General features: G+C 37.5%; 1 protein-coding gene across 1 annotated transcript in view; it reads left to right on the forward strand.

Annotated features, from left to right (window-relative positions):
- The window catches only part of LRBA (LPS responsive beige-like anchor protein), a 4,045,850-nt gene that overhangs the window by 3,480,656 nt on the left and 538,041 nt on the right, over positions 1-27,153 (forward strand). The window lies entirely within an intron of this gene.

Consider the following 27,153-nt stretch of genomic DNA (forward strand, 5'->3'; position numbering starts at 1 on the left):
ATAACTCTCAAGTATCCAGATTTTTGCCTTGTATTTTTGGTCTGTTCCTTAAAAAAAAATGTCGTTTTCTTTTAAATCACTGAGGATTGAAGTCACTAAATAATGACATACATTTGAGTTTCGGACTTCATACCCTTCAGAAAATGCATGTTAACACAAATCCTGTTACTCTAGCAACTTTCTAAGTTTATAAAAACAATATTTAAAATGTGTCCCTGTTTTTGGACCTTTGTGTCTCTATTATTTTAAGCTTTGTCCAGATTTCTTGCTCTAAGAATTTGAGAGGTATGTCATTCCTTTTCTAATAGCAGCTGTGGTATGTTTAATGTGTAGGTTGACTACTCTCTGCAAATAGTACCTAAACTTTATCACACTTTTTGACTCAACAGAAAATAGTACATACCAGGCAGTCAGGGATGTGAGTTCCTCTACATTTTCAACATAGACCATCTTGGGGAACCTTATTTTCCAGCCTTTTGACAGCTTGGCTCATCTTGTTTCTACCAGTAGTATGACTTTTTTGTTTTTATAAAGTTGATGCATAGAGTCTGTTAGGTAAATTTGTTGAGATTTTCATGTAGACATTTGCTTTTCACTGAATGTGCAACCTCCGCTACATGCTGATGAGTTTTTCTGCCAACAGTAGGGCCTTAGTGTCAAGGAGACAAAGTGTGATGATAATGATGCAAGTATCTGGCAGTTTAGTGCGGAGAATTAAGACTGTAATGTACTAGAGGAGGATTAAGACTATGAAATGCTACTGAGCATCACCTTTAGTCATGGGTTTGATTCCCTCATCTGTTGTGTAACTCTGACTTGTCATTCATGAAAAGATGCAGATGGGCCTACTGGGTTTACCCTATTAACAAATTAATTAAATAAAAAAGAAGGGGGCTGAAGACTTAGCTGTGTAGTTCATACCTCTCAGTTGTCCAGATTTAAGCAGAATGTCAAGATTTTTTACTCATTTTTTTTTTATCTGTTCACATAATGTGTGGTTTTCTGTCAAATGATTGAGGATTAAAGTGACTCAATAATGACACATTTGCGTTTGTCTTCATTTCCTTTGGGAAATGCATACCAAGACAAAACCTTTTATTGTAGCAACTTTCTAAGTTTTTAAAGAACAATATTTAAAATCTGTCCCCATTTCTGGGCCTTTTATCTCTCCATAATTTTGTCTTTGTATGAATTTCTTGAAATAAGAGGTTGAGAGATATGACTAGACTTCAACTCTTGATTGATAGAAGATGAGAAAGGGGTTTATGTACTGAGCCTCTGAAAGAGTGTCTATTGTGGGAGCTACTGAACTTTTGTAGTGTTGTGGTGTTTATGCCATAGACTTCCAGCTGTTTCATATGAGTTTAATGAGCCAAAGAATCAAATGTTTTGTCTATTAACTCCCTGTCCAAGCATACCATTCTGGATACGGGCTGTTAGTGTTAACAGACTGGATGTGCTGTTATTTTTATGGCAATCATGCTACTGCTCATGTAGATTTTACATTTTGTGGAAACCGTCTTTACTAGGATTTTTGGAGGAGGTAAAAGTAGAAAAACTGAGCCTGTACAATTCCTCTGTTTACATGGTCTGCTTTGTGGGATGGAATGTTATAAGCAGGCTTCCACAGATTGGGAAAAGGGGTCTGAGACCAGAGAGATGTTTACAGCATGCTTGAATGATAGAGAGAATTTTCACAGGCCTTAATAAATGTAGGGTATTAATGATCTGGGCCTAGGTTATCAAAGATTTTCATAATTTTCAATCCAAAGTACACTTGTGACATTACGACTGGTATGATTGAAAGATTTGGTTGCTGTCAGTTAAATTTCACCAAGGCTTTTGGGTTTCCAATACCATGACAGGAATGGACCCCATTCCTAAGTTAAAGTATGATTAAAGTTTGTAAAATTAGTATTGTTTCAGTCTTTGATGTTAGTCAGAAATGCTCTTTGCAGCACCCGCAATGTGCCCAGAATTGACTTTTTCTGCAGTTCATATGGAGTTACATGTAAAGATTGCATATTTAAATACGACAGTAAATTCTTTCTTATGAGACCCATTGCTCCTACTGCTATTGGAACTGTCTGGGTATCCTTTTTCCACATTGTCCTCATTTCTACCTGCAAATCCTAGTATTTTATGACTTCATGTCTTTCTGTACACAAAACATTGTAATCATTTGGTGTAGCGATTTCAACGATCAGTGCTTCTTTTGTCTTCTTTTCATGGACTACTGTATTGGGCTTTTCTCGCATCTATTTTTTTAACTGTTGGTAATGGGTGGTCCCATGTGATGTAAACTTCATTATTCTCTATAATGCTTTGTGGTTCATGTTTCCAGTGCTTCTCAGCTACTTCAGTATTGTAATGTTTGCATAATCCTCAATGCAACAGTCTTGCCATATTATCACGCCTTTCCGAATACAGGTTAGCTGTCATTAGTGTATCACACCCAGCAACAAGATGTGCGACTGTTTCAATTCTGTTTTACAAAAACCTACATTTCTCTGTTTCTCCAACATGTTCAACAGACTTTGTAAACAAACATATATGTAGTCCAGTACTGTGGGCAGCCAATATTAACCTTTCATCTTTTGGTTTAAATTCACCTCTCCTTAACCATTCCTGCATAAGATCCTGAACATTATGAGGTCATTTCAGGAGTTTTCTATACTTAACAACTCTATTAATGCCTTTTCCACATTTATTGCCTTCTCATCTGAGCCTTCACCTTATATTCTTTTGTTTTTTGGCATATTCAGTTGCTGTGTGATTTTTGTCTACTTCTGTTTTGATTTCTGTTCCTGCTTTACACCGATATGGTTTTTCTAAACTAAGCAGAGAAGCTATCTTAGACTTGTTCTCCTCACATTTTAAAACTTTCAGTATGTTTGGATCTTGTGAGGTCAGCAGATATGTTATGTATATAGTCCTAAGATTGCAGATTTGTACATGTAATCAGTTTTGAGGAGGCCCAGGGTCCCTATCAGCATCTCGAATGCTGACAATATTGAATTTGATATTGCCGCATCGAGAATGCCGAAAGGGCAGAACATCGAACGGGTAAACGGAAATCTCCGTAAGGGGAGATTTCCGTTTACCTCAATTTAGTGCGGTCTCGGAGTTGGTATATTTAAGTAGCGGGGGTGTGGGAGTTGCAGGGGGGCTTGCCTACACCCTTTAGTTTTTTTTGGGGGGGGGGGTATTTTTTATCGGCATTCGAAAATGTAATAGGTCGATCATTTCAGTTCGATATTTAGTGATTCAACCTATTACATTTTCGAAATGCTGATATAGACCCGAGGTCCATACCTCATTCAGAACAGAGAATATATAAGCTTGGTATACACTGATTTTTATGTAAATCATTTGATAAGTGTAAAATATTTTTTCGAATTTTCTTGTCCAGTTTATCCAGTACCTTTTGGGGCCAGTCATTCACCCCAAAACCGTAAGCCAGAACAGGAAGAACAAATTGGTTTATAGCTTGGACTTGGTTCCTATATGTCAGAGCTGTTTTCAGTATTAATTTTAGTCTTCTAAAATGTTGCTTACTAAGTTTTGTTCACATTTGTTCAGATTTTATTGTCGATCATTTGTCAATTCCCAAATATTTATACACTCCCTCTTGCTCAAGTTCCTTTATATCACATTCCTGTCCCAGACTGATATTTTCTTGGTGCTGCAGCTTTCTTGCTTTAAAGGTTGCTTTTGTATATTTACTAACCCAAATGATATTTTTAAATCATTTGAGAAAGTTTTGACCACTTGCATTTGTGCATGTCAGTTCGTCCTCTGATTAGGGTTGTCATCTTTTCATTTCAGAAATTTTGGATATGTATGTGAAAGCAAAATGGGTGTAATTTTGGTACCTGTCATGCAAAATACATAAACTCCATGACCGTCTGTATTGCCTTTTCTAATGTTAGGTTAACTTCAAGCTCAAACTTTTGAGACACTTCCATCATCCAGCTCAGTTACAGTCTTGTCTCTTCCTTGTTCATCTTAGTGCTATTAGAACCCACAATTTTCTGCCAGTACATACAGTCATCTGTCAAACACTTAAACACACTCATGTTTTGCGTGTACACATTTGTAAAACTATGATGTCTTGTGTATTGTATGTGTTTATATATATATATATATATATATATATATATATATATACATATATCTATACACACACACTTTTTGTGCTCAGAAAATGCATATAGATATATATCTGTGTGCACACAGAGAGGTGTGTGTGTGTGTGTGTGTGTGTGTGTGTGTGTGTGTGTGTGTGTGTAAAAATGTATGTATATGTGTGTGTGTATATATGGATGTAGGACGTTTGATCGAATGATCAAACGTCCGAATCCATAACCACCGAACACACTTTAACGAAAGCGCTTTAACCGAAAAAGCGCTTTCGTTAAAGCGTGTCAATAAAAAAAAAAAAACACTGCAGTTAAGTTTTTGCAAGGGGGTTTCACCCCCCCTGCACCCCCCCATGTGCTGTGCCCCCCCCACCCCCCTACTTTAATATTTTCCCTGCGAGACCGCACTACAGTGGAGAAAAGGGAAGTTTCCCTTATCCGCACTGTAGTACGGCCTTGGCAACAGGCATACTTACGCGAAAGTGCTTCTTGGGTGAAAAGCACTTTGGCATAAGCATGCTTGCGCTTAATGCATTCTGACGCTTGATCATTTGATCAAACGTCCTTATATATATATATATATATATATATATGTGTGTGTGTGTGTGTGTATTGGTCTGTCTGCTTCTGTGTGTGTTTGTGTGTCGATCTGAGTTTCGGTGTATGTGAGAGAGACTGTCTCTCTCTGCCTGTTCATCTCTTTGTATGCACACACATGAATCTGTGTGTGTGTGCATGTCTTGATTTTCTGTGTGATCATATGTATGCCCTGGAGGGCCTTATTGCGCTTAGAGATTGGGCTGTGTGTAAAATTTTTTTTTTTTTTTTTTTTTTTTTTTTTAGCACTATGTAAATAGTGCTGGAAGAAGCATTTTGTATTCAAAATATGCACTTTAAAAAACATATCCAGGTATTTATTTTTGGTCCCTTACTCCAAAAATGTTTGTATCGCTGCCAGTCACTGGATATTGAAGTTACTAAATAGTGACGTACATTTGAGTTTCAGACTTTTATTTCCTTCAGAAAATTCATGCCAATACAAATCCTTTTATTTAAGCAAGTTTGTAATTAAGAGCAATAATTAAAGTCTGTTCCTATTTTTGAGGCTTTTCCACTTAGGTTTTATCCAAATTTCTTCAGCTAAAAGGTCCAGTGGTATGCAAACCTTTTCAGTGCTGCTTCCAGTGGTTGATCTCTCTCTCTCTCTCACACACACACACACACACACACACACTTCAGAACACAAATCATTTAAAATATGCCCCTATTTTGAGCCTTTGTCTCCTGATAATTTTAGGGTTATCCAGATACCTTGAGCAAAGAGGAGAGGTACACAAACCCATACCTCTCAACTGTACAGATTTTTGCCTCATATTTTTGGTCTGTTTCTCATAAAATTGTGGTTTTCTGGCAAATCATTGAGGATTGTAGTCAGAAAATAATGACAGTCATTTGAGTTTCAGACTTAATACAGTGCAGAAAACTTGTGCTAATGCAAAACGCGTTGTTTTATCTACTTTCTAAGTTTGTAAGAGCAATATTTAAAAAGTGTCCCTATTTTTGGTCCTTTGTCTCTCTGTTATGTATACCTTTGTCCAGATTTCTTTCTGTAAGAGGTTGAGAGTTATCCTCAAACCTCTTAACTACTGCCAGGGGATCATTTGCTCACTCTCATTCTTCACTCTGTCTAACACACATGGTCTGTCCTGCTTTCATACACGCATTCACTCACACAAGATTGCTTGACCGCTCTCACTGTCTCAATCTCTCACATACGCAGTCTTTTCTGCTTTCATAAACGCATTCACTCACATGCAGACAGAAACACAGACATACACTTTTTTCTGTTTTATTTTTTTACATTCACTAAACAGCTGCTTAGTGAGTGTAAAATAATGCGCTCGATCTTTGTCTCACTCTTATACATGCATACACTCTCACACACTCTGGGTCCTAGTGCTACAGTTTAGAATTTCAAGCACAATGTTCAACAGTGGGCTAAGTCCGTCTTAAATGTGGTGCGTTCTACACAATCTGGTGCACTTGGCTGCTCAGGGCTTCTCCTTTAGATAATTGATTTTAGTTTTACCGGACATTATACTGTCCAGAAAAGGCAGGCACCATTTTCTGGACAATGTCCCTTTATTCTGGACAGTTGGCAACCCTATGCTGAACTGTACAGTTTTAAATCAACCACAAAAAGAAGATGAGAAGTTTTTACACTTGGTTTTCTGCAAGCCAAATTGTAGCCATGACCTAACCTGTTAAGTGGACAGCTTTATGGGTTAAGGGCAAAGCAAAAGAGCAGTGGTGACAGAGTCAGCCCGGAATACCCCCCATTTAATATTTATCCCAGTAATAATAATTTGTCTTTGTCATGGCTTAGCTTCGGAATGGTTTGAGAATGTTTCATGACCAATGTAGGGTGTATGTTGTACATCTGTAAGCACTCCTTTATCCGTGAATGTGGGATACTTTCAAGTGCTTTTTTTGTAGTTTATCCATGACATACTTAGATTCTTCCCTTTTTTACAATTCCCCATTATGACTTTTATTCAACAGCAAACGATCCCTTGTTCCACATGACTTTGTTTTGTTGCCCTTTTGTTCTGTTACCATTATTGAGTTTTCTTCTAAATTAATGTAAACTCTATCTGCATCGATTCCATTATATAGTCTATACATCATCAGAAGGCAAGTTATTGTTCTATAACTTTTAGGGTGGCTTGTAACTTCACTGTTAAGGAGTATTATTTTTCCTACTGTTAACCAGGTTGGTGTCTGTTCAGGATGTGCATGTAAACAGCTTTTACTCAGGGCTAAATCTCCGTGTAAAGATGTTAATACGTTTAGCTAGAAGTTAGGTACTGCATCTGGGCCTAGGGGTTACCAGTTAGAAGCTTTTCTTAATTGTTTCAAATTCTCTGACCTTTACTTCATTACATTTAATATCTTGTACATTTCAACTTTTTACTATTTCTTTTACATCTATCTATTCGGTTTACCTTTAAATGTACATATTGCACAAGGGTGAACAGAACATTTCCGAAAGGCAGTTTGCAAGGTTTGCAAACACCGAACGGAAAAAGGTTTGATTGTGCAATGAGCGAATGCACAGTGAGATTCACTCATTGCACATTTAACATTCTGGGGTGGATTGCACTATAGTGGGGATCGGGAAATGGTTCCTTTCCCCACTGTAGTGCGATCTCGGAGTTAGAATAATAAAGTAGGGAGGGTGTGGGGAGCACAGCCTCCCACATGGGGGGTGCAGGGGGACTTGCTCTCCTGCTTTACACTTTTTTTTCTTCGACATTCTTGTTCGAAAAACAGCAAATCTGCTGTTCGATTTGCTGTTTTTCGAACATGAAAGTCTGTTGACATATTCAGTTTTGTGGTTTTGAGTCACTCATGAGCACTCGAACCACTGTGATTCATGGTTTTATAGGTAAACCATCTAGTCACCATCTTTGTTATTTTCCACAGGGATCTTCATAGATATTTCTTTTTTTTTCCTTTTTTTTTTTTTTTTTTGTGGTATTTCTATTCCTTTACCTTGTTTCCCAGTACTCTATAAAACTTTTTTTGGGTCATCAACGAATGTCTTTATTTTGTACTTTTCCTTTATATTTATCTGCATTTTTCTTTATATTATTTGGTTGCAGTATTGGATTTTAAGTGAGCTGAAAAATAATTGATAAGTTAAGTCAACCACCTGAATGGGGAATACATGCTTATCTTGTGTAAGAGAAATAACAGGATTTGTTTTTTCCTCACCAGACGATTTATATCCCTTCAGAAACTCTCTAGGTTTTACAAGGATGAGACTTGCAATTTTTTTATTAAGTTAAACTTCAGTGTTGTTTTTTTTTCCCACAGCTGCCTAAACTTGCAGTATTTAGTCAATAAAATATTTGAGGTTTTTGTATCTGTTTGTTGAAGGAAATCCTTATTTCATCCATGACTCTGGAATTCCATTAATATCTGCTTTAGTTTCTATTAGTCAGGCTTTCTGAATGCTACACCTGTTGTAGAAGTAAACAGAACATTCTTTAGTCCTTTTGCTTAACACAAGTAGTACATTAAGAGTATTGATTTTGTTCAGTGTCACAAGTAGTAAGGAATATACTACTAGAAATACGTTTGCGTTTCTTGTTGGGTTATTATTGTGTTATTTTGGGAAGGTAGTGTTAACTGCACACCATCTGAAGGTAGATCCCATGTACTGCTGTAGTGCTATGGTGTTTAATTACATATTCGTAAATGCAAAACTAGTGGCTGAGAAAAGTTTATGATTTAGTGAGGTTGTGCTGTGCCTTAGAAATGGTGAAATATATGCCTTTTATGTCTAGTAACCAAAAGTGCATTGGTAGTATTAGGGATAGATATAGTTGAAGTAATTGTCTGGGAATTTAGCGGGTGATTTAATGGAAGGGGAAGGGTAATGCTTCAGAAAGTAGTGGACTAACTGTACAACAAGGAGGTAACATGGGGTTGGTGGAGTCTGATGGGGTGGGTTGGAGCATTCCAATGTGCACTTGTCAGCTAATATTCACCCTGAAGCACCACTGAGGTACCATTCCTGGATTTTGTATCATTCTGTAAGTAACAGTTAACTCAAAAGCCTGATTATGATTAGTAGGATTGCTGTAAGCCTTGGTAAAACCTCCCTCATTATGGCAACGGCATGTTAATGTGAGGTAGGTTAGGTTCACTGCCTCAGTATTCAACAGCATGGCACCATGAGGTAGGTCAATAATAGGCAAAATCTGCCCATATAGTAAGATGTATATATGACTACTACAGTTATTGTCACCGCCCTGAAATTAAGTAAATGTTTTCTTGGAAACAAATTTCATGACGGGACATGAAGTTTAAATGACAAATTAACATATGCATACACACTGACACGCATACAGAAACCATCAAAAGAAAAAGGTAGTTATCCTTGTGCCGCCAATACGAGTAACAGAAAAAAAAAAGAATAACAATTTGTCCAGAGACTTAAGTACTTCTAAATTAATTTTTTTGGATCGTCTGACAGCTCAGAAGATTAAGGTGCACACTTCTGTAGTCCAGGGTCCGATTTCCATAGGCTCCATATGCCGGCCGTGAGACTCTGAGCGAGTCAGTTAAGAAGGCATTGGGCCTGAAGAATGACACTTGTGACAAGTGGGCTTAATCAGTTAACAAATTAAACCAATAAACGTCCATTTGGTTTACCTGGTTAACAGATTTAAAAAAATCTGTAAAATCTTTGCAAACGTCTCTGCCTGTCAGCCATCAAATCTCCCCCAATGGGACTCTGCCCATACTATGGATTTTACCCCAGTGCAGTATGGTTTCATAAGTAATCTGAAGGGGTGTGCGACACATGCACCCGTGAGAGTTGTTTGCATTACTTGTATTACTCTGGTAGATTGTTAATTTCTGCACTTGTAATTCTTACGTGGATTTGGGAGAGCTGTGTTTTATGTTGGACCTAGTCCTGGTGTGCTGCTTTAGAAATCTCAAAGGGCATTTTTTATCTGCATTTTCCAGAATTATAGCCCTGTGCATTGTGTACCATGTTTATGAACCTTAATATTGGGTATCTGAGCATATAAAACTGTCTGTTGCTTTGTTATAAATTTTGGATATGCAATTGGCAAGAACTTCCGGAACCGTAACGCTACTTCAGCGCCTTTTTCAGTTCCCATTCTTCCTTTCAGGTTGCATTCTGAGACAGTACAATAGGAAGGCTTCTTATGACACACACTAATTGTTGAGGGCAGATGCAAAGTTGGCATGAATGTAAGAAAGTTAATTTTTTTCTCACAAAAACATTGTGAACTCAGATGTAAACTCTGTCACCTCTACTCTTTTCTGTAAAGTAAGGAATTAATTCTGAACAGACTTCTGATGTGTTTTGTTTTATTTCTTCTCAAAACAAGTGCATTAGAGTGGTCCTGCAATGGTCATGAAGGCACAATCATTCAGTGCTGTGGTATGAAATAGAAATAAAGCCAGCTAAAACTTGTCCTGGAATAGTTCTTAAGGCAGTTTGCATGTGATTGTGTGACTTTGTCCGTAACAGCAGCATGCAGCAAGCTGGCAGATTAATAGAAGTTTTTTTTTTCGGTACACTCAAGTTGAAAATCACTTTGGTTCCAAAGTGAACGCCCCACTATATTTAATTTGCCACGAGTACCATCATATGGGCTACTATGCCTGAGTAAATGAACTACTTGCTGTGTCATTTTGGAGTGAAGCTAGTTTGAAGTTTTGTGTAGAGAAGTGAGTTGCTTTGTAATTGCCTTCTGCTTTTTGCCCAGTTTGCTCTTGTCAGTTTTAGCAGCCTTCTTCAGGCTATCGACATATACCTTGACCACATTAACTGCTCTGTCTTCACAAGGACTGAGATTGCCAGGTTAGCAGAGTCTTCAAGAGCGTTGCCGATTTGCAAAACCTGCATTAAGCTGCTTGTCTGAGCACAGTTCAGGCAGAAACACAAGATTTACTGTGTGCATGTGTCATTAGGGAGCTTGTTAGAGTGATGGGTAGTTCTGCTTCTGCAGCTTTGTTGGCATTCACTTTAGTGCAGTTTGACTTTCTTTCTTAGCCATCCAATCAAGCACTTTGTGACAGCCACATAGGCTAACTTGACAGTAAATATTGACATGCTTAGCATGCAGACATACATACTTATACATGTATATGCATTCTAAATAAGCTCTCAGATCTTCCTGTAACTACTCACAAAGTGAATATTGAGACTGCACGGAATGCTGCCAGTACTGAAAACTGTAGGGAGTTGTTCCCCAAACATTTTCCTTGTAAATAGTCAGGTGTGTGTGTGAGCAGTTGTCGAGTGGGCCATGTTTTAAGTCTCTCATCTTGTCAAACCCTCTCTGTGTCTAAGCATCTGATGAATGGAAACATGCTTGGAATTAGCATGTGAACTTGATCTAAACATTTCACTCGTGTAATAAACAACAGTCAGCACAATCCCCTTATTACATTTGCCAGTGTCTTTAACTTTGGCACTTTTATTTAACCGTATTGTTTGAGGTCTATGAAACTGCCTTAAAATCAAAGAGTTAGAAAAAGTAAATTAAAATAACAGCTTTTCATTCTGAGCACTGGTTAGAATCCCCCACCTTACTTAAAGAATATAAGGATTTCATGTATTTTTTGAAGAGGTGACTCTTTGGGCTTGATAAAAATATTCAAAGTGGTCTTCAAGTTTGATAATGGGTATGCAGTCCTATGCCCTCAGGCTTGAGATGTAGAAAGCTTGTTAGTTTTTCTAGGGCATTTTTTCATGTTGTAATACTTCAGTTATATAGCAGTAACTGGGCATAGCCTGTCTTTTGGCCTATTGAAATACATCACTTTGGTAGGTAGGTACCCTTGTTTCATTTTGTAGTGTGTGCTTGAACTTTCTTGAAAAAGTATGATGGACAGCAGTACAATAATAAGCTGCATATTAACTAACATCACGTGATTACAGCTTTGGCATGTGCATATGATCTGTTGCTTTTGTATGATAAATAGCTGCAAAATAAAAGGTGAATTATTTGAGTGGTATGGCACTCTTGCTCCTGCATTTATTTTGTTTCCTTTAGCCAGAACCCAAACTGTAAAGCTTACTCTAACATTTTTGAAACAGTGGTAGGTTATCTGGTTGCTTTTGTGGCAACCTGGATTTGTTAATGTACATAGATGACTGCATTGGTAAGATTAACAACTGTGCTTCTTTTTTGCGTGACATTATTGATTTGGTAACTGCATCCTAAAAATTAATAAAAAAGATAGTCGGAAATGGTAAATGAGTTGGTAGAAAGACACTACATAACTGTGGAATAAGGCAGACTTAATGTCAACATCAGGAGTGCTGTGGCACAGCGGTGCAACTAAAACATTTAATAGTGGTGTGCAGCCTGCAGTTTGTAACCGGTGTAGGACTGCATAAAATATTATTCTGAACCCCTATTACTATGATGCTGCTTATAACATGATTTTGACAATGTTAGTTGCAGTAAAAGGTCCTTTTCTTTCCAAGTGTTACATTCTTGTCAGGCGTTGGTAATGCCAGGATCTCTTCTTAGATATCTTTTTTGATCCTTTAAAAAAAAATATTTTTTTATATTGCCTTTTCCAGGTCCATATAATACCTGTGAACATTTCATCTAGTCAGAATTTTAATTCCTATTTCATGTCCCCCACCTCATCCTTCAGTTGTTCTTGGTGTGTCATCTTTTCTTACCACTGTTTACCTCGTTATTCATCCGTAGCTGAAAGCGTTCGCCAAAGTGCTTTGTAGTATCCAGTCTTGTTGTTGTGTGACTAGTCTTGCTGAATATGTTTTCTACATTCTGCCTTGTTTATGCTTTCTTGGTGATAAGAAGAGTTCTTTGTACCTATTTATTGGTCTTGGGAAGGTATGTGTCCATCGCCTAAAAAAGGACTGTGAGTTCTGGTACAGAGTCATTATGACTATTGACTAACAACTTTCTGCCTTGGTTTATGTTGTAAAGCTTGGAAGGTAACTGCAGGTACTGACTTCCTCCCGAAATGTTGGCAGCTCTTATCATCTTGCATTTTCTGAGGGCACATTTCCTAAAAACCTCTTAGTTTTCTTTTTACTTTGTTTTTAGTCGACAAACTCCATTTAGGGTGTTGCTTCTACCAACTGATGATCCTGGCTTCAGAACTGAAATCCAAGACCCCCAGTTGTGAGTCCCAGAATTTCAAACACTGAAGTGCAGTCACCAGGGAAAGCAGTATATTTTGAAGTTCACTTTTAAATACAGTTAAAAATGCTTTTTTGCAAAAAAGAGCAGTGTTCCCCAACACATATACACTTGCTACTGTAACTCCAGGGCATACCTTTCGGCTGTCCCTGATTTTGCAGAATATCCTTGATTTTTGTCTTATATTCAGTGGCAACTCCAGGTTCCTTTTATTGCCAGAGCACAAAAGGGGCATATTAGATAGCTGGTGGAGCATATAGGACATGTGTAAAAATCACCATACCAGTGAAGTGCAGAATAAATGATGCATGGTAGTAACTTAATTCATAGTTAAAAATGAACGTCTCGTTTCCCTACAGAAACGCACTGAATTCCATAACCTTACAAATCCTGTCAGTCTTCACAACACAGAAATACATTAATTTGTCATGCTGAAGGATTTTGGTTGGGATGAAGTGTTGGTATCGTACTGCAACAAGTCAAGGGTGTAGCTGCCAAGGCAACAAAGGTAAGAAAATGCCATGTACCTCAGTAGAATGGGAAAAAAATATTGTGTACCCAAATTCAAGAATAAAATTAGATTTATTTTGTTATGCTGCATTTTAAGGAAAATATGTTTAAACAAACACAGCATACTTTGCCAGTATTCAAGATAAAACAAATGTCTTCCCATTGTAGAAACTGGTGAATAGCAAAGTTGTTTAAATAAAATGTCTGTTGACGGTGCTTTGATTTTGAAGCCAAAGTGGTCAGCTAACAGCTCCTGGATTACAATGCATCTTTTCACACCTCAGGAAGAATGTGTGGAGGGTCTGTCGGCACTTGGACTGATAAAAAATGCAGTTCAGCTAATTTGTTTGAGGTAGAGCTGCTCTGAGAGAATAAATCAGAGTAATTAAAAAATGAAAATATGTTCCAGAAGTTGCCCAAGATGTCTGCGATTCACACTACTGCCATTCTGTTTACATGGAAGGTTTAAAAATGATTTCCTTATGTCTAGCATGACTCATATAAAGGGGGCTTGAAGTGGATTCTGGGAAAAATGACCTCCAAGATCACTTCACTGTAATATAATAACCACTTAATGATTCTGATGCACTGAGAGTGAATACAAAGATATAATGAAATAACTACGATACAATGGTAACCATTAGCAAACGCATGATGTTAATTTTCCAGCACTCTTTGAGGAATACTGCACTGAGAATGGCAGAAGCTGTATCAAGCAAATACAGTAAAATCAGCCACCTAGTTGTTTACGATTTCCTGTCATATCATCAATAGAAATAATTTGGATTTTAATGTTTTGGGGCAGCACTGTATTGCTGAACTTATCTGGTCAAGAATTCCAGACAAAGCCAAAAATAAAAGGGAGATGGAGGTGGGGTAAGTCGAGAACAATTTTTAAATATTACTCTAATTCATTTAAAGTTAGTTAACAGAGCAACTGCTTTTACATTGGCTTGCATTTTTTTGAATAATTGTAAGTGTAGAATTCTGACTGTCATTTCTCATAGACTGTAATCTTGAGTGCTTTACCAAAAAGTCAAAAATGTTATGAGGTACAAGGCAACGTTTGAATCAAAGTTAGAGATAATCTGTGAAGATATGGACAGCTGAAAGATATGGATAACACTCAGAGGGAATGACTGGTCACACTAACACACTTGAATAGTTTTTGGGGCTAAGGGATTTTAAATGATACAGTTATGATCTCCTGAATATTGTTGTTACTGTTTACGAGCAAATCTCAGTAGAAGATTTTAAGAATTTGTAGTTTTAATGAGCGAGATAATTAAAACTACATATCCTTAAATTCTTATTCTGAGGCTTCTTCATTTTTCCAGCAATAACATTCATAGTACCAACAAGCAAAAGAATTAACAAAAATGCAACCATAGTCAACCGTCTAGCTTCAAAATATGGAACACTGTACTACCCCTCTTAAGGTGGAACAAATGGGTAACATGCGGAATATTTACTAACATCTAAGTAGGGAGCTCACACCATGCTTAAAAAGTTAATACATAAGGTTTTTGGATGCCCAGTCTCCTATGCTTACCACAACAGGCTCTTAGTTGCAACATATTTTCCTTTTATATTACTTCTCGGGGGGGGGGGGGTTATCCACCAGCCATAATATAAATGTTAGAGTAGTGTGTTTTACCACATACTCAGTTCTTCATCTATTAGAGATTCTTGGGTGAAACATCTCAAGTTGCAAGAGTTCAAGGCCCTAGATGGGCAAGCCAAGCAACAATCTCACCCCCCCCCCAAAAAAAAAATCCCAGAATGCACTCCAGTCAACATCAAGGGGTACATGTAAGAGCATGCTTGCAACATCATTAATACTATGCCATCCACCTTACCAAAAAGCAAAAGAATTAATGAAATTACAGCCATGTTCAACCTTCCGTCTTCAGAATGTGGAATATTTTACTATATTCTCTGATACCTGATGTAATGTGGAACAGATTGGTAAAATGTGCAGGATTTACCAACAACAAGGAAGGAAGCTCAAACCATGGTTAAAATTTGGACTTCATAAAATGCAAAACATTAGAGTGTCGTACCTCTTATTGTTCAGAAAATGCATATTGATTTAAAGCCTGTTTAAGTATTTAAATGAATTAGAGTATTTATTTAATTTTTTTATCTATTTAAGTTTGTTTACTGGGTAGAACACTAATCAGATAATGACTGACTGACGTTTCAGCCCAGTTTGCATCGTAATGTAACAAAACAATGTAAGCATAAATAATCCAACAGTCAATGTATACATAGAAGCTCTAACAAACCTGATATATATTTAAAATGTGCCCTTTTGTTCTTTGTTAAATTTAGCTTTGTCCAGAATTCTTAAGCAAGGAAATTGAAGAAAATCACGTGACCTAAAGTGCAGCGGTCTTGACCTAAGCGCCCATACAGTAACATTTGCAGTTATGAGCCTCACACATTCAAATGGCACCTGGCAAATGTTTTTATTAACACACTGTCTTTTTCATCTCTGCCGAATATCCTTATTGATCATGTCTTATTCATCTTCCGTACAGCATACATTATTACCTACCATCCACTGTTGTTCCCACACCCTTGAGCCGTATACGTTATGGTGCTGTGTCCACCAGTGCATGCCCAGTACTACAGGCGGTGATACTGGCAGGATGTATTCACACTGGTTGCTACATATGGAAATAGAAAGGCTGCACATGCAGATACAGGAGGTTATAGCATGCCATGCATGAGAACTCAGCCGTGTGCCCAACACATCTCATGGGGCATATGCTTTGGTGGTACATTATTTGCCTAAAGATTTCATTGCCCAAGATTGACGTAAGCTTTCTAAAAATATGATTTTGTAGATTTCTGTCCATAACTACAACCTAGCAGCAGCGCTTATTTTATTTTTGATAGGCAGGAGCAGAGTTTTGTGTCATTTGACTCGTACCACTTGAGTGTTTGTGATTTTGCTTCATATTTTTGCCCTGAGTCTCGTATATCTTTTAATGGTAAATCACTGAATAATACAGTTAGTGAATAATGGTAAACCTATTATTGTTCTAACTTTCTAAGTGAATTAGAGTAATATATTGTAACTGGCACTGATTTGGGTTCTTTGTCACCCCCTTATATTTGGCTTTGCATTTTGTGAAGAAATATGGTTTTGTTAAGAATTCTTGGGCAGAAAGGTTGTGACCTTTGGGTGTCCAGCTTTGTAACATGGCATCTAATGTTGATGATGACTTTTGCTATCTAGCTGGCTGTACATTGTAGTGTGTGTGTGTGTGTGTGTGTGTGTGTGTGTGTGTGTGTGTGTGTGTGTGTGTGTGTGTGTGTGAAATGGCATGATTCGTATACAGCTGAAAGTCAGAATGTGTGTACAAAGTCAGATGATGGTGCTTGAACTACTGTGATGTCATGACCCCCCCCCCCCCACACACACACACATAGAAGTAAGTTAGGAAAAGGGGAAAAGGATGTCAGTCTAAGAACAGGAATGAATATAAAATCCTTTTTGCTGTACACAACATTGAACTCTGTGTCTGCTACCATGTTTTGAGCATTGAAAGTGAGGGGTTAGATCATTAAAGTGGTGGCTTGGAGAATCACCAGACGGTGTTATGGGATTTGGAAATAGATGATATGATGGAAGAAATATATTCTTTTGAATTAGCTCTCTTCTGATTTGCAATTTATTCATTGAAGATCATTGTAATAAGGCTTTTTAGTTAGTATATTTTACATCCTTTGTTGGGCCTGTAGAGTTCATATAAAGACCTCAAGGCAGTCCTATTTTCAAGGAAACACGTTTTCATCCTCACGTTTTATCTTGTGAATCCCCTATTGATGCAGGATAAACCTGAAGTTACTGGCCTGATGCCATTTCTCCCCTCTGTTTTCTACCAGTGACAATAAATACTACCATAGAATGTAATGGAATATCCAGCAGGATAGTTTGGATTTGGTTAGCAGGAGGGTAATATTCACATTTATAGACTGCACAGATACCACTGTACTTTTACAATGCTAAATCCTTATTTTTTATGCTTTTATTTTTAAATTAATTTAAATTGTAATCAAGTATATTAAATATATTTACAATAATTTATAATGCTGTTTTTGAGTGTTTTAGAAGATGTTTGACAAACTGATAGAAATATAAATAAATCAGTTCTTTTTTTAACCTTTTTTTCTAAATGTGTAGGGGCAGTAATGAACAAAAGCTGTTTTTCATCAGTGCTACCAAGTACCTGTCTGAAAGGAACTTTTGCCTAATTTACAAATACAAGTGCAGAAAAGGGCTATGTTTTAGAAGGCAGTGATTGTTCAAGGCAGACTATCAGCAAAACAGCCCATGGCTTCCCTTTCCAGTTAGGTGGTTTCAAATCAGAGTTAATTACTCCAGTCATTTATTCTAATTGCCCTCCCGTTATGGCAGGACACATTCTGTCATGGGGTTAGCAGCATTTGAGGCTGTTAGATTTTAAAACCACTGCAGGGTACTTGAGGCTCAAAGGCTCATTAGTGAGACCTATCCATGCCTGGCTTCTGATCTGTTCTACAACTGACACCCCCTCTGGTGTGTTTGTGTGCATGCAGAGACACACACACACACACACACACACACACACACACACACACACACACACACACACACACACACACACACACACACACACAGTCTTGAACAAGTTAACCCTTTATGCTGCAGCAACTGTTTAATTTCCAAACCATTGGTACTGCATCAGGTCAGGTGAGCGTAGTAAATCCTTGGTCCATTCACAGACTAGTTTGCTTATTGTTAGTCAGTGGAAAAATGCACTTAGAGCTCTGCTTTGATAACTGTGCAATCTGTCAACCTAATTTTCAAAAATAGATGTTCATTTTTCTACGTATGTTCTGTTTCAAAGATTTTCAGACATTTCTGCTCGTCATTGAAGTCAGTACAAAGATGGATTGAAGTTTGAGTACTGTTCTGTCTGTTGTCTGGACTGGCAAAGCAGATAGAACCAAAAAAAAAAAAAAGAAAATCAGTGTTACCTCCCTTCAGCAGATCCAGGCAGATTTTTTTTTCATAATGGCTGCACAGCTCTTCAAACTGTCTTTAAGTCTCTCCACATGCTTTACAAACAAGTAACATTTATAAAAAAAATGTTTATTGCTGCCTGATGATTTGTTTGGAGAATATCTACTGCCTTCCAGATGTGTCATTTAGAAAGGTGTGTGTATGTGTGTGTTTTAGGATCATGGTGTATGACGCAGTAGTTACAAGTTAAAAAGCAAAATCTCTCATACTCCCCGTTTATACTATCTAGATAACGATTTCTTTTTTGACAGGCTGTGTGCTTGCACTACCTTCTAGATGAACTCCCCCTCAAACAAGCGTGTGCAGTACAGCCTGCATTTTTCATCTGTGGTATGGGCTGTCTTGTAATGTTCCATTGCCCTTCCAATTCATACAGGTGCAAATTACTTGATACTTCTCTCTCTGGTTTAGTTTTATCACTCATACACCTCTACACAGGTGGTTGCACTGCTGCATCTAGCTGTTGCTGATCTGGTACTCACTCCCTTCTTTCTCTCTGCCCATAGTTTAGCACTGCTTTTCTCACATGCATAATTTGTACATTGTGACTTGAATGATGCTGCTGGAATCCTTTCCATTACTGCAGTTTGTTTAGTTAACTAATACTTACATTTGATACCTGAATACTGCCTGAATGCTGTATTTTCTCACTATTGTACATGTTCAGACTGTTTTGACTGCCACTGCATGTGAAGACCAATTTGCTCTTTCCACCTCAATTCCCTACCCATCCTGCACCTTACTACATAAACAAACCCATTAATTCCACTCACCCTCACCTGCTCTTCACTACATAAACACACCCACTAATTCCACTCAGCCTCACCTGCCCCTCACTACATAAACAGCACCCACTAATTCCACTCTGCCTCACCTGCTCCTTACTACATAAACACACCCACTAATTCCACTCGGCCTCACCTGTCCCTCACTGCATAAACATACCCACTAATTCCACGTGGCCTTATCTCCCCCTCAGTATACAAACATACCCACCAAGTCCACTTGGCCTCATCTGCCCCTCACTACACAAACACACCCACTATTTCCATTCAGTTTCACCTCCCCCTCACTACACAAACACACCCACTAATTCCATTCAGTTTCACCTCCCCCTCACCACACAAATGCACTCACTAATTCCACTAGGTTTCACCTGCCCCCCTCACTACACAAACACATCCACTAATTCCACTCAACCTCACCTCCCCCCTCACTGCACAAACATACCCACTAATTCCACATGGCCTTACTTGCCCCTCACTACACAAACACGGCCACTAATTCCACTCTCTCACCTGCCCCTCACACAAACATACTCACTAATTCCAGTTGACTTCATCCCTGTTAAGGCTACAACAGAAAATTCTATTTAATGGCATAAAAAACACTACAGTGGTATCACCTGTAAAACTCAAATCTTGTATAAACAACCTCACCATTGTAAATTCTGAGTTGCAGAACAGATTCCCTTTTTTCTGTTAATACCAAAGTCTCCATAATAACGATATCAGCATGTTTCTACACTTCAGCTTCGTATACAGTTGTAATATGCTCTACTCTCTGACTTTACTAGACAATAATAATGCTTACTTAACCCAAACATAATGCAAAAGAGAACTACTACCTCAAAACTTGCATTACACGATTTCTACTTGTCCATTTTTGATCGCCCTAACACATCAAGGGATAACACTGAGACAAAGCCGAACTAAATGATCTACCTTTTTGGTCCATTAGCACCTCTCCACAATGACATCAATACTTAACTTCTTTGCTTAAGAATTCTGAACAAATCCAAAAATAATGGGGGGGGGGACAAAGACCCAAAATCAGTAAAAATTTTAAATATTACTTGAATTTACTGTAAAAAGTTAATAGAACAATAGGTTTTGCATCAGCACACATTTTCTGAACAGTAAGAAGTATAGAACTCCAATGATTGGCATCAGAGGTATGACACCCTCTGCAATTTGTCTTATTCTATCTTTCTCCACTCTAGAGATACACGTCTGGTAAAAATCTGGTGTATCGCATACTGTTGTGCTTCAGATCTGTGTGCACTAGCAACCATGAAATGACAGCTAATCCTGCTAAGGCTACCCTTTGTTACATGCTGTAGCTGACGTTATCTCTACTCATTCAGAATGATTTGAATAAAATCATCCTTTGAGTGCAAATTTTGTAAATAATATCTGTGGTGCTCCCCTTCAACTCTATTATTTCAGTGTATGTGTATAATTGTGTGGAACTCTTTACCACTGCCCATAACTTCCATACCATCAATATCTTTGTTTAAAAAGTCACTAAGAACACACTTTACAAAACCGGTCCAGTATAGTCCGCCATCATTTTTCACTGTCGTCCTAGTCTAAGTGGATAAAAGCTCATGTCGTCTTTGTACAATGGGTAAAATTTGGTCTCTTACATTACAATACTTGTCTTTTAAGCAAGCTTATATATCTCTACGGGTCTACTTCATTTGATCGAAAACCAGAATTCAAGGCAAATAACAGGGATTTCTCCCCACTCCCCACTGTCATGCGACCCTGGAGTTGGTATATGTAGTTGGGGGGGTGGGGGGCAAAGCCCCCCACCTATTTTCATTTAAAATCTGTACTTTGTTTTATTTTCTTTTTTTAAAGGAAACTAGGTGGGGGGGGCGCGCCCCCCACACCCCCCAACTATATATACCAACTCCAGGGTCGCACGACATTGGGGAGAGGGACACATCCCAGTTTTATGCCTTGAATACTGGTTTTCGATCAAATGAAATTTCGATCAGTTGGATTTCATTTAATGGTCTTTCGATCAAGTGAAGTAGACCCATCTCTACATACCATTATTGCTGTCTTGTATCTACCTGGAAATGATTGATTCTTGCTTGAATACTCACAATTATTGTATATACTGTTTTCTTTCTCGACACTATTATCTATTACTGTACCAAGATTGTACTTTATTGTTATTTTGTGGAGCTTTTCTCCCTGGGCCTCCACAGAAAAAGGACCATGGTCCAGTGGACTTTCCCAGTTAACAAATGTAAAATAAATAATAAATAAAAGAAACTAAAATATATGTGATGTATGTTGGCTAAATGTTAATTTTGTTTCTATATCAGCTTATATTCTTTGCTGTGATTGTTTTTATCTGTGCCTTCTTGACCTGGACTGTGGCCGAAAAGGGTGTATAGACCATTTTACATACCTGGTTAACCAATGTCATAACGAATTAAAATAAAATGTAAATAGTTACAGTATCATATTAGATTCACTCAACACTATTAAACCTAACCCCATGTACCCAGAACTTCTCTGTTGCATGGGTAATACAGTATCACTCCCTATCCCAACAATTTCATGTAAGGTAACTCATCCAGAGCCCTACAGTACAACCTCATCTCTTACCCCACAACACAACCACCCAAAAAACAGCCCCTCCATACAAACTTAAATTCTTATAATTTGCTATAAGATTGCCCACTTTAATAAAGGTTGTCATCTGAGCCTGCTTTGAAACTAAACAAGGCATGCAACATTTGAACGCATTCTCTTATCCAGCAATCAGTAGGAGTAACATACTCCTGTTTTAAAATAGTCACTTGTAACCCCGGCCATCATTTGCCTGTCTAACTGCATTTTCAGTGCTTGTGTGAAAAGAGTAGGAGGCAGAACTGTTTCTAACTAGACAACCTGAAAGCATCCCCTTAAGCATAAAGCTCATCCCCTAACGATAGGGACCGCAGCTAGCTTGCTGCTGTTCTTCACTTTCTGAACCCCTACTCTGTCCTTTTTTGCCATAACCTACTATCCCCTTTTGGAGGTTAGGAAATTTTAAACTCCTCCTTGATCAAATTCTCTTGCAAGAAAAATCATTCAAAGACAGTAATTCTGAGTGACTTTATTCCTCTCAGAATTAGTGTACACAACTATCAAACCAACCAAGATCTTTATCTAGTTTAAGAACCTAACCGGTCCAGCTTCAAATTATCAAACTCCCTTCCTTCTTAACCTTATAATCTCTAGCATCCCAAATATCTTGTATTTCATTTCTGTCTTGTTTAAGTGATCACTACCTCCATCACATTCTAGCTAAATTCTCCCTAAAAAAAAAAAACAAAAACACAAAAACAAATGAACATTACTCTGCTATTGTTGATATTGCAGATCTCTCACTAGCAACTGTGACACTAACCAACTGTCTGCCAGTCTTTATAATCTTTAAAAATTCTTCAGTGTTGTACAGCTCATAAAAGCTGACTATAACTACTAGTTTGTCAAAGTGAAAACATTATATAGATTTAGGAGTATTGCTTGAAAACAATGGAAAAATCTCTCCTTCCTTAGAAAACTAACAAAAAATGCATACTCCTCTAAAAACACCACTAGAAGACCCAAAAGAGTGCACCATCTTGTCATACAATCCTGCTAAGTAACCAAAAGCATGTTTGGAACTTAGTGACTCTGGTTACAGGATGTTCATCATATAAAAACTTGGTAATAAATGACACGCTACCTCTCACATGAGGAAATCATTCCACAGTTAACGTCTGAAAGCATTTTCCCAACTTGTGCCTATTCTTGAAAAAACTCATACTCCAGCTCATCAGATTCCAGAACCTCTATCATTCTGTCCTACGTTTCATTTTAGCTTTATTAAGAAAAACATATAGTGAAAATCTAATTGACCATAACCAGTATGATATTACCACATCAGCTGATGGTTTGCTGATGGTTTACAATCTTTAATTTCCCTCTGTAAAAAAAAAAAATTCTGAAACACCTTTAAAGCATTTACCTTTCCCAAAACAACGTGGATCCTTAAAGTTAATAATCCACCTTTGGTAATTAACTTTAGATGATTTTCCATTTTACTTAATCTAGATACAATATTTGAAAAACATCTTTTAGGTGTGTGTGTGTCATCCCCAGCAGTACAGACAGTGCTTCTCATAATAGAGGCTAGGCAGAAGTAAGTTGACTGCAGTAGACACCTTTGCTGTATATAGCCTTCAAAGTATGGATAAACTACTTAATGACTTCTTTCTTCAAATACCTGCCTTTGACCTGTTGGATTATTTCCTACTACTCAATTCTCTCATCCAAGCTATAGTAAGTAGTTAAGCTCTTCCTTGGTTTAAAGACCTCCTAACTAAAAGAAACTAAAGTTCAAGTAGATTATTCAACTTCTTCCACATCTCCCTCAGTAAAAGGTGCTCCTCAAGGGTCCATCCTTTCTGTTCCTGAACAGGTTGCCAGCTGCCCTTGCCCACATCCCAGTTATCCTGCACACTAATAATATGGTGATTTACAGGTCTAAGCCCCTTACAAAAAATGAAGATAAAATACATCAAGACCTTCAGCAGTTATCAAATTGGCTACCTAATAGCTAACAAACAACTAATTTTGGCAGCCAACAAAAACTAACTTAAGTACCATAATTGTGCCACAATCAGGAATCCCTAGAAATCACCAACACTGTAGGTAACATGAAGTCTTTCTAGACAAGCAACTTAACTTCCATCAACATACAGAAATAACGCTAGCTAAGATTAATAAACTCATTTTTGGGTGAATAAAATCTGCTGTTTTTTTTGTCCCCAGTAGGTGTAATGGCAACTGGTAAAGGAGTCTTCCTTGCCCAACCAGAGTACAGGCTACTTAGACTTGCTTTTGCCCCCATAACAATTTCTTATCTGTACAGATCACTTCCAGCAATACGTGCAGATGCACTACTTGTGGGTCTACAAAGAGAAAAACACTTCCTGGTATTGACAAATGCCATGTGGCTCCCAGAACATCATCAAGAATGTAAAATGCTTTTCAGTTTTCTGATCTATAGTTTAATCAATTCAAACTACTTCCTGTTCATGGTCCGTCAACTTACCGAGCATACCACAAACTATAATCTTCAGTCTCTTGACTCAGCAGTTGTCCCTTTCAAACTTCTAAGACCAGAATGAACTGCAGAGACCACAGTTTTTCAGTGATTTCCAAATAAGCCTGGGAATCACTTCAACAAACCATAAACAGATCAACTGCTACCCAAAATTCAGGTCCTTCTGCAAATATTTGCAGCACATTTACATCTCTCAACTGATTCAGTCAAAACATTATCTTCTCTCCTGTAACCTAACTTAATATAATTTGGAAAATTCACTTATTTCTTGGTATCACTTAATCCACACCCCTTATGCTTCTTCATCCGTACAAAAATGCATATATAATGTTCTCACTTTTCTTCTTTTATCTTATGTCCTTCCATCTCCTTCCAGCTGTTATTTATTTCATAATCTGTAAGCTCATCCACTCGAGCTTTTACCTGTTTTATATATTTTCTAAAAATAATATGCATTTTTGATTTAGAATGTATCTTGTTTAGTTATATGTGCTATATCTGTAGTACTTTGTCCTTGGGATGAGAGTGATAGTGGCCCATTTGGGTCAGTGCTGTTCTCTCATTAACAAATCACATAAATAACATAAAAAATAGTTTTGTCCTACTTTTGCGTACAGTCCCGTTGGACTAAAACAGGACCTTGACGTAGATGAGCGGTTAAAAAATCACAGTCTTGCCACACAAAGCTCCAATAAAGGCTGTCCCTCCTCAACACAGATGCACGATGATGTTACCAAGGAACCAGGGCTCACATGAAGTAAAAAATAAACTTCAATTCCTCCAGCATACAAAAATACCAATGTTAAGCAGTCAGATTAAGTGCTTTCGTCTTCTTACAGAAGACTTCATCAGAATAACAGGACCCTTCACAGCACCGCTTTTATATTACAATACTTACTCTCCATTGGTTAAACAGTTAATTAAATTATGCAAATGATGTCAGCAAACTGATTTTTTTAAAAAAACTATATTATTATTTGTATTACAGTTAAACAATTCACACTACATAAATCAAATATTATAATTTTATCAATTTGTAAATTCCTAAAAATATGTATGTATATACATATGAATATAAAGCACCTTAGTAAAACATAAAAAACTGCTCATACGAATTCATAAGGAACCTTCCCTTAAAAACACATTGAAAGACACGTTACATAAAGAAAAACCATGTAAAGGTTAATAGTAATTGAATGGAATGACTATATATGAATATACGAGTGTGTGGTTGTAACAATTTATTTTTGATTTTTAGTTTTTAACCCTTTTGGGCTTGGACGCCTTCAGTTTTAGAGCAGGGAGAAGTGATATGTGGTCATTCATACCAGTAGGAGTGCAGGCATCTAATCTCAGCTGCAATATCATCTCCCTGTACTCTAGCATATTCTCCCAGTCCCCACCTCTATCACTAGGAACCACCTTTTCCAGGACCCAAAACTTAAAATCTGCTTGAGTGCACACCATACTGTGTCGAAACAGGGCATTAGTTTCTCTTTCTGTTAATATAATTGTGTGTACACACATTGTCTCAAGTACGTTCGGTTTTTCCAACATAGTCTTCCCAGCAGTGTTTACAGTATGCAATGTACACCACCCCTTTTGAATAGCAGCTACTGTATGTCGAAGTTTTAAGACTGAAGGGTATACTGGAAATTTCTAAACTCTTACAAATGGCCATAAAAGTACATTGGGAACATCTTCCACACTTGTGTGTCCCCATTTTGGCCATTGTCCCATTAATAGCACTACCCCTCTTCTTTTCCAATATTTCCTTAAGACTAAGGTTTCTCTTAAAACTCTACTTCAAATGTCTGTTAAAAATATCTAACCTACTGGACATTCTTTGAAACATGCCCCATACTCTATTTATGTTTTTTTTATTTCACCATGTATCTTGATCGTAGGTCATTACCAACTATGGTGTAACAGGTAATGCACCTGGTACCAAACCCTGTTCTTTTGCTATAGGTTCCCCTAGAGTAGGGGTATATATACATATTCCCCCATCCTTGTAACACTTCTTTGATAGGACTGATCAATTCATCTGGGTACAGTCTTTCTAAGAAAAGGGCATGAACATACTCCAACTCCTGTACAAAATCTTCCTTTTTGGATGTCATCCTGGTAACTCTTACCATTTGTCCCTTCACTGTATTGCATTTCTGAAAGTAGGGATGACTACTTTGATAATGTAGGTAAGAGTTGGAAAAACACTTTTTTCTGTGGACCTTTGATATATTTTTTGTTTTCCAAATCTTTTTCTATACAAATGTCCAAGTAGTTAATTTTGTTTGGTCCTATCTTGTGGGTGAATGTTAAAAACTGTGTGGTGGAATTCAAAAATTCAATAAATATGGGAATCATCTCAAAAGGTCCCCTCAACACAATAAAAATATCATCCAAAAAACAAAAGTACCTAGAAATATAATATTAGTACATGGAATCAAATACAGTAAGTTTCCCAATACAGCATAATGTTGGCAAATATGGGGGCACAGGATGAGCCCATGGCAACCCCATCGAGTTGGTGGTATAACTCCCCCTGAAAAATCAAAAAATTATTTTTGAGCACCAGCTCCATGTTTTCAAGTACCAACCTAAAGTCAGCTTCTGATAGAAATCCAAACTCAATTAACATGGATCCAAACCATTCTAGGTCTTTTTGGTGTGGAATAACAGAAAATAAATCCTTGACGTCCATTGTCACAAAGATTATTCAGTTTCAAACTCTAAGCTTTCCTATCTTATGTAAAAAGTCCCACGAATCTATGAGGATATGTGGATATTT

Source organism: Protopterus annectens, chromosome 2.part1, assembly GCF_019279795.1.
Source record: "Protopterus annectens isolate FY-2018-M chromosome 2.part1, PAN1.0, whole genome shotgun sequence".
Lineage (NCBI taxonomy): Eukaryota > Metazoa > Chordata > Ceratodontiformes > Protopteridae > Protopterus > Protopterus annectens.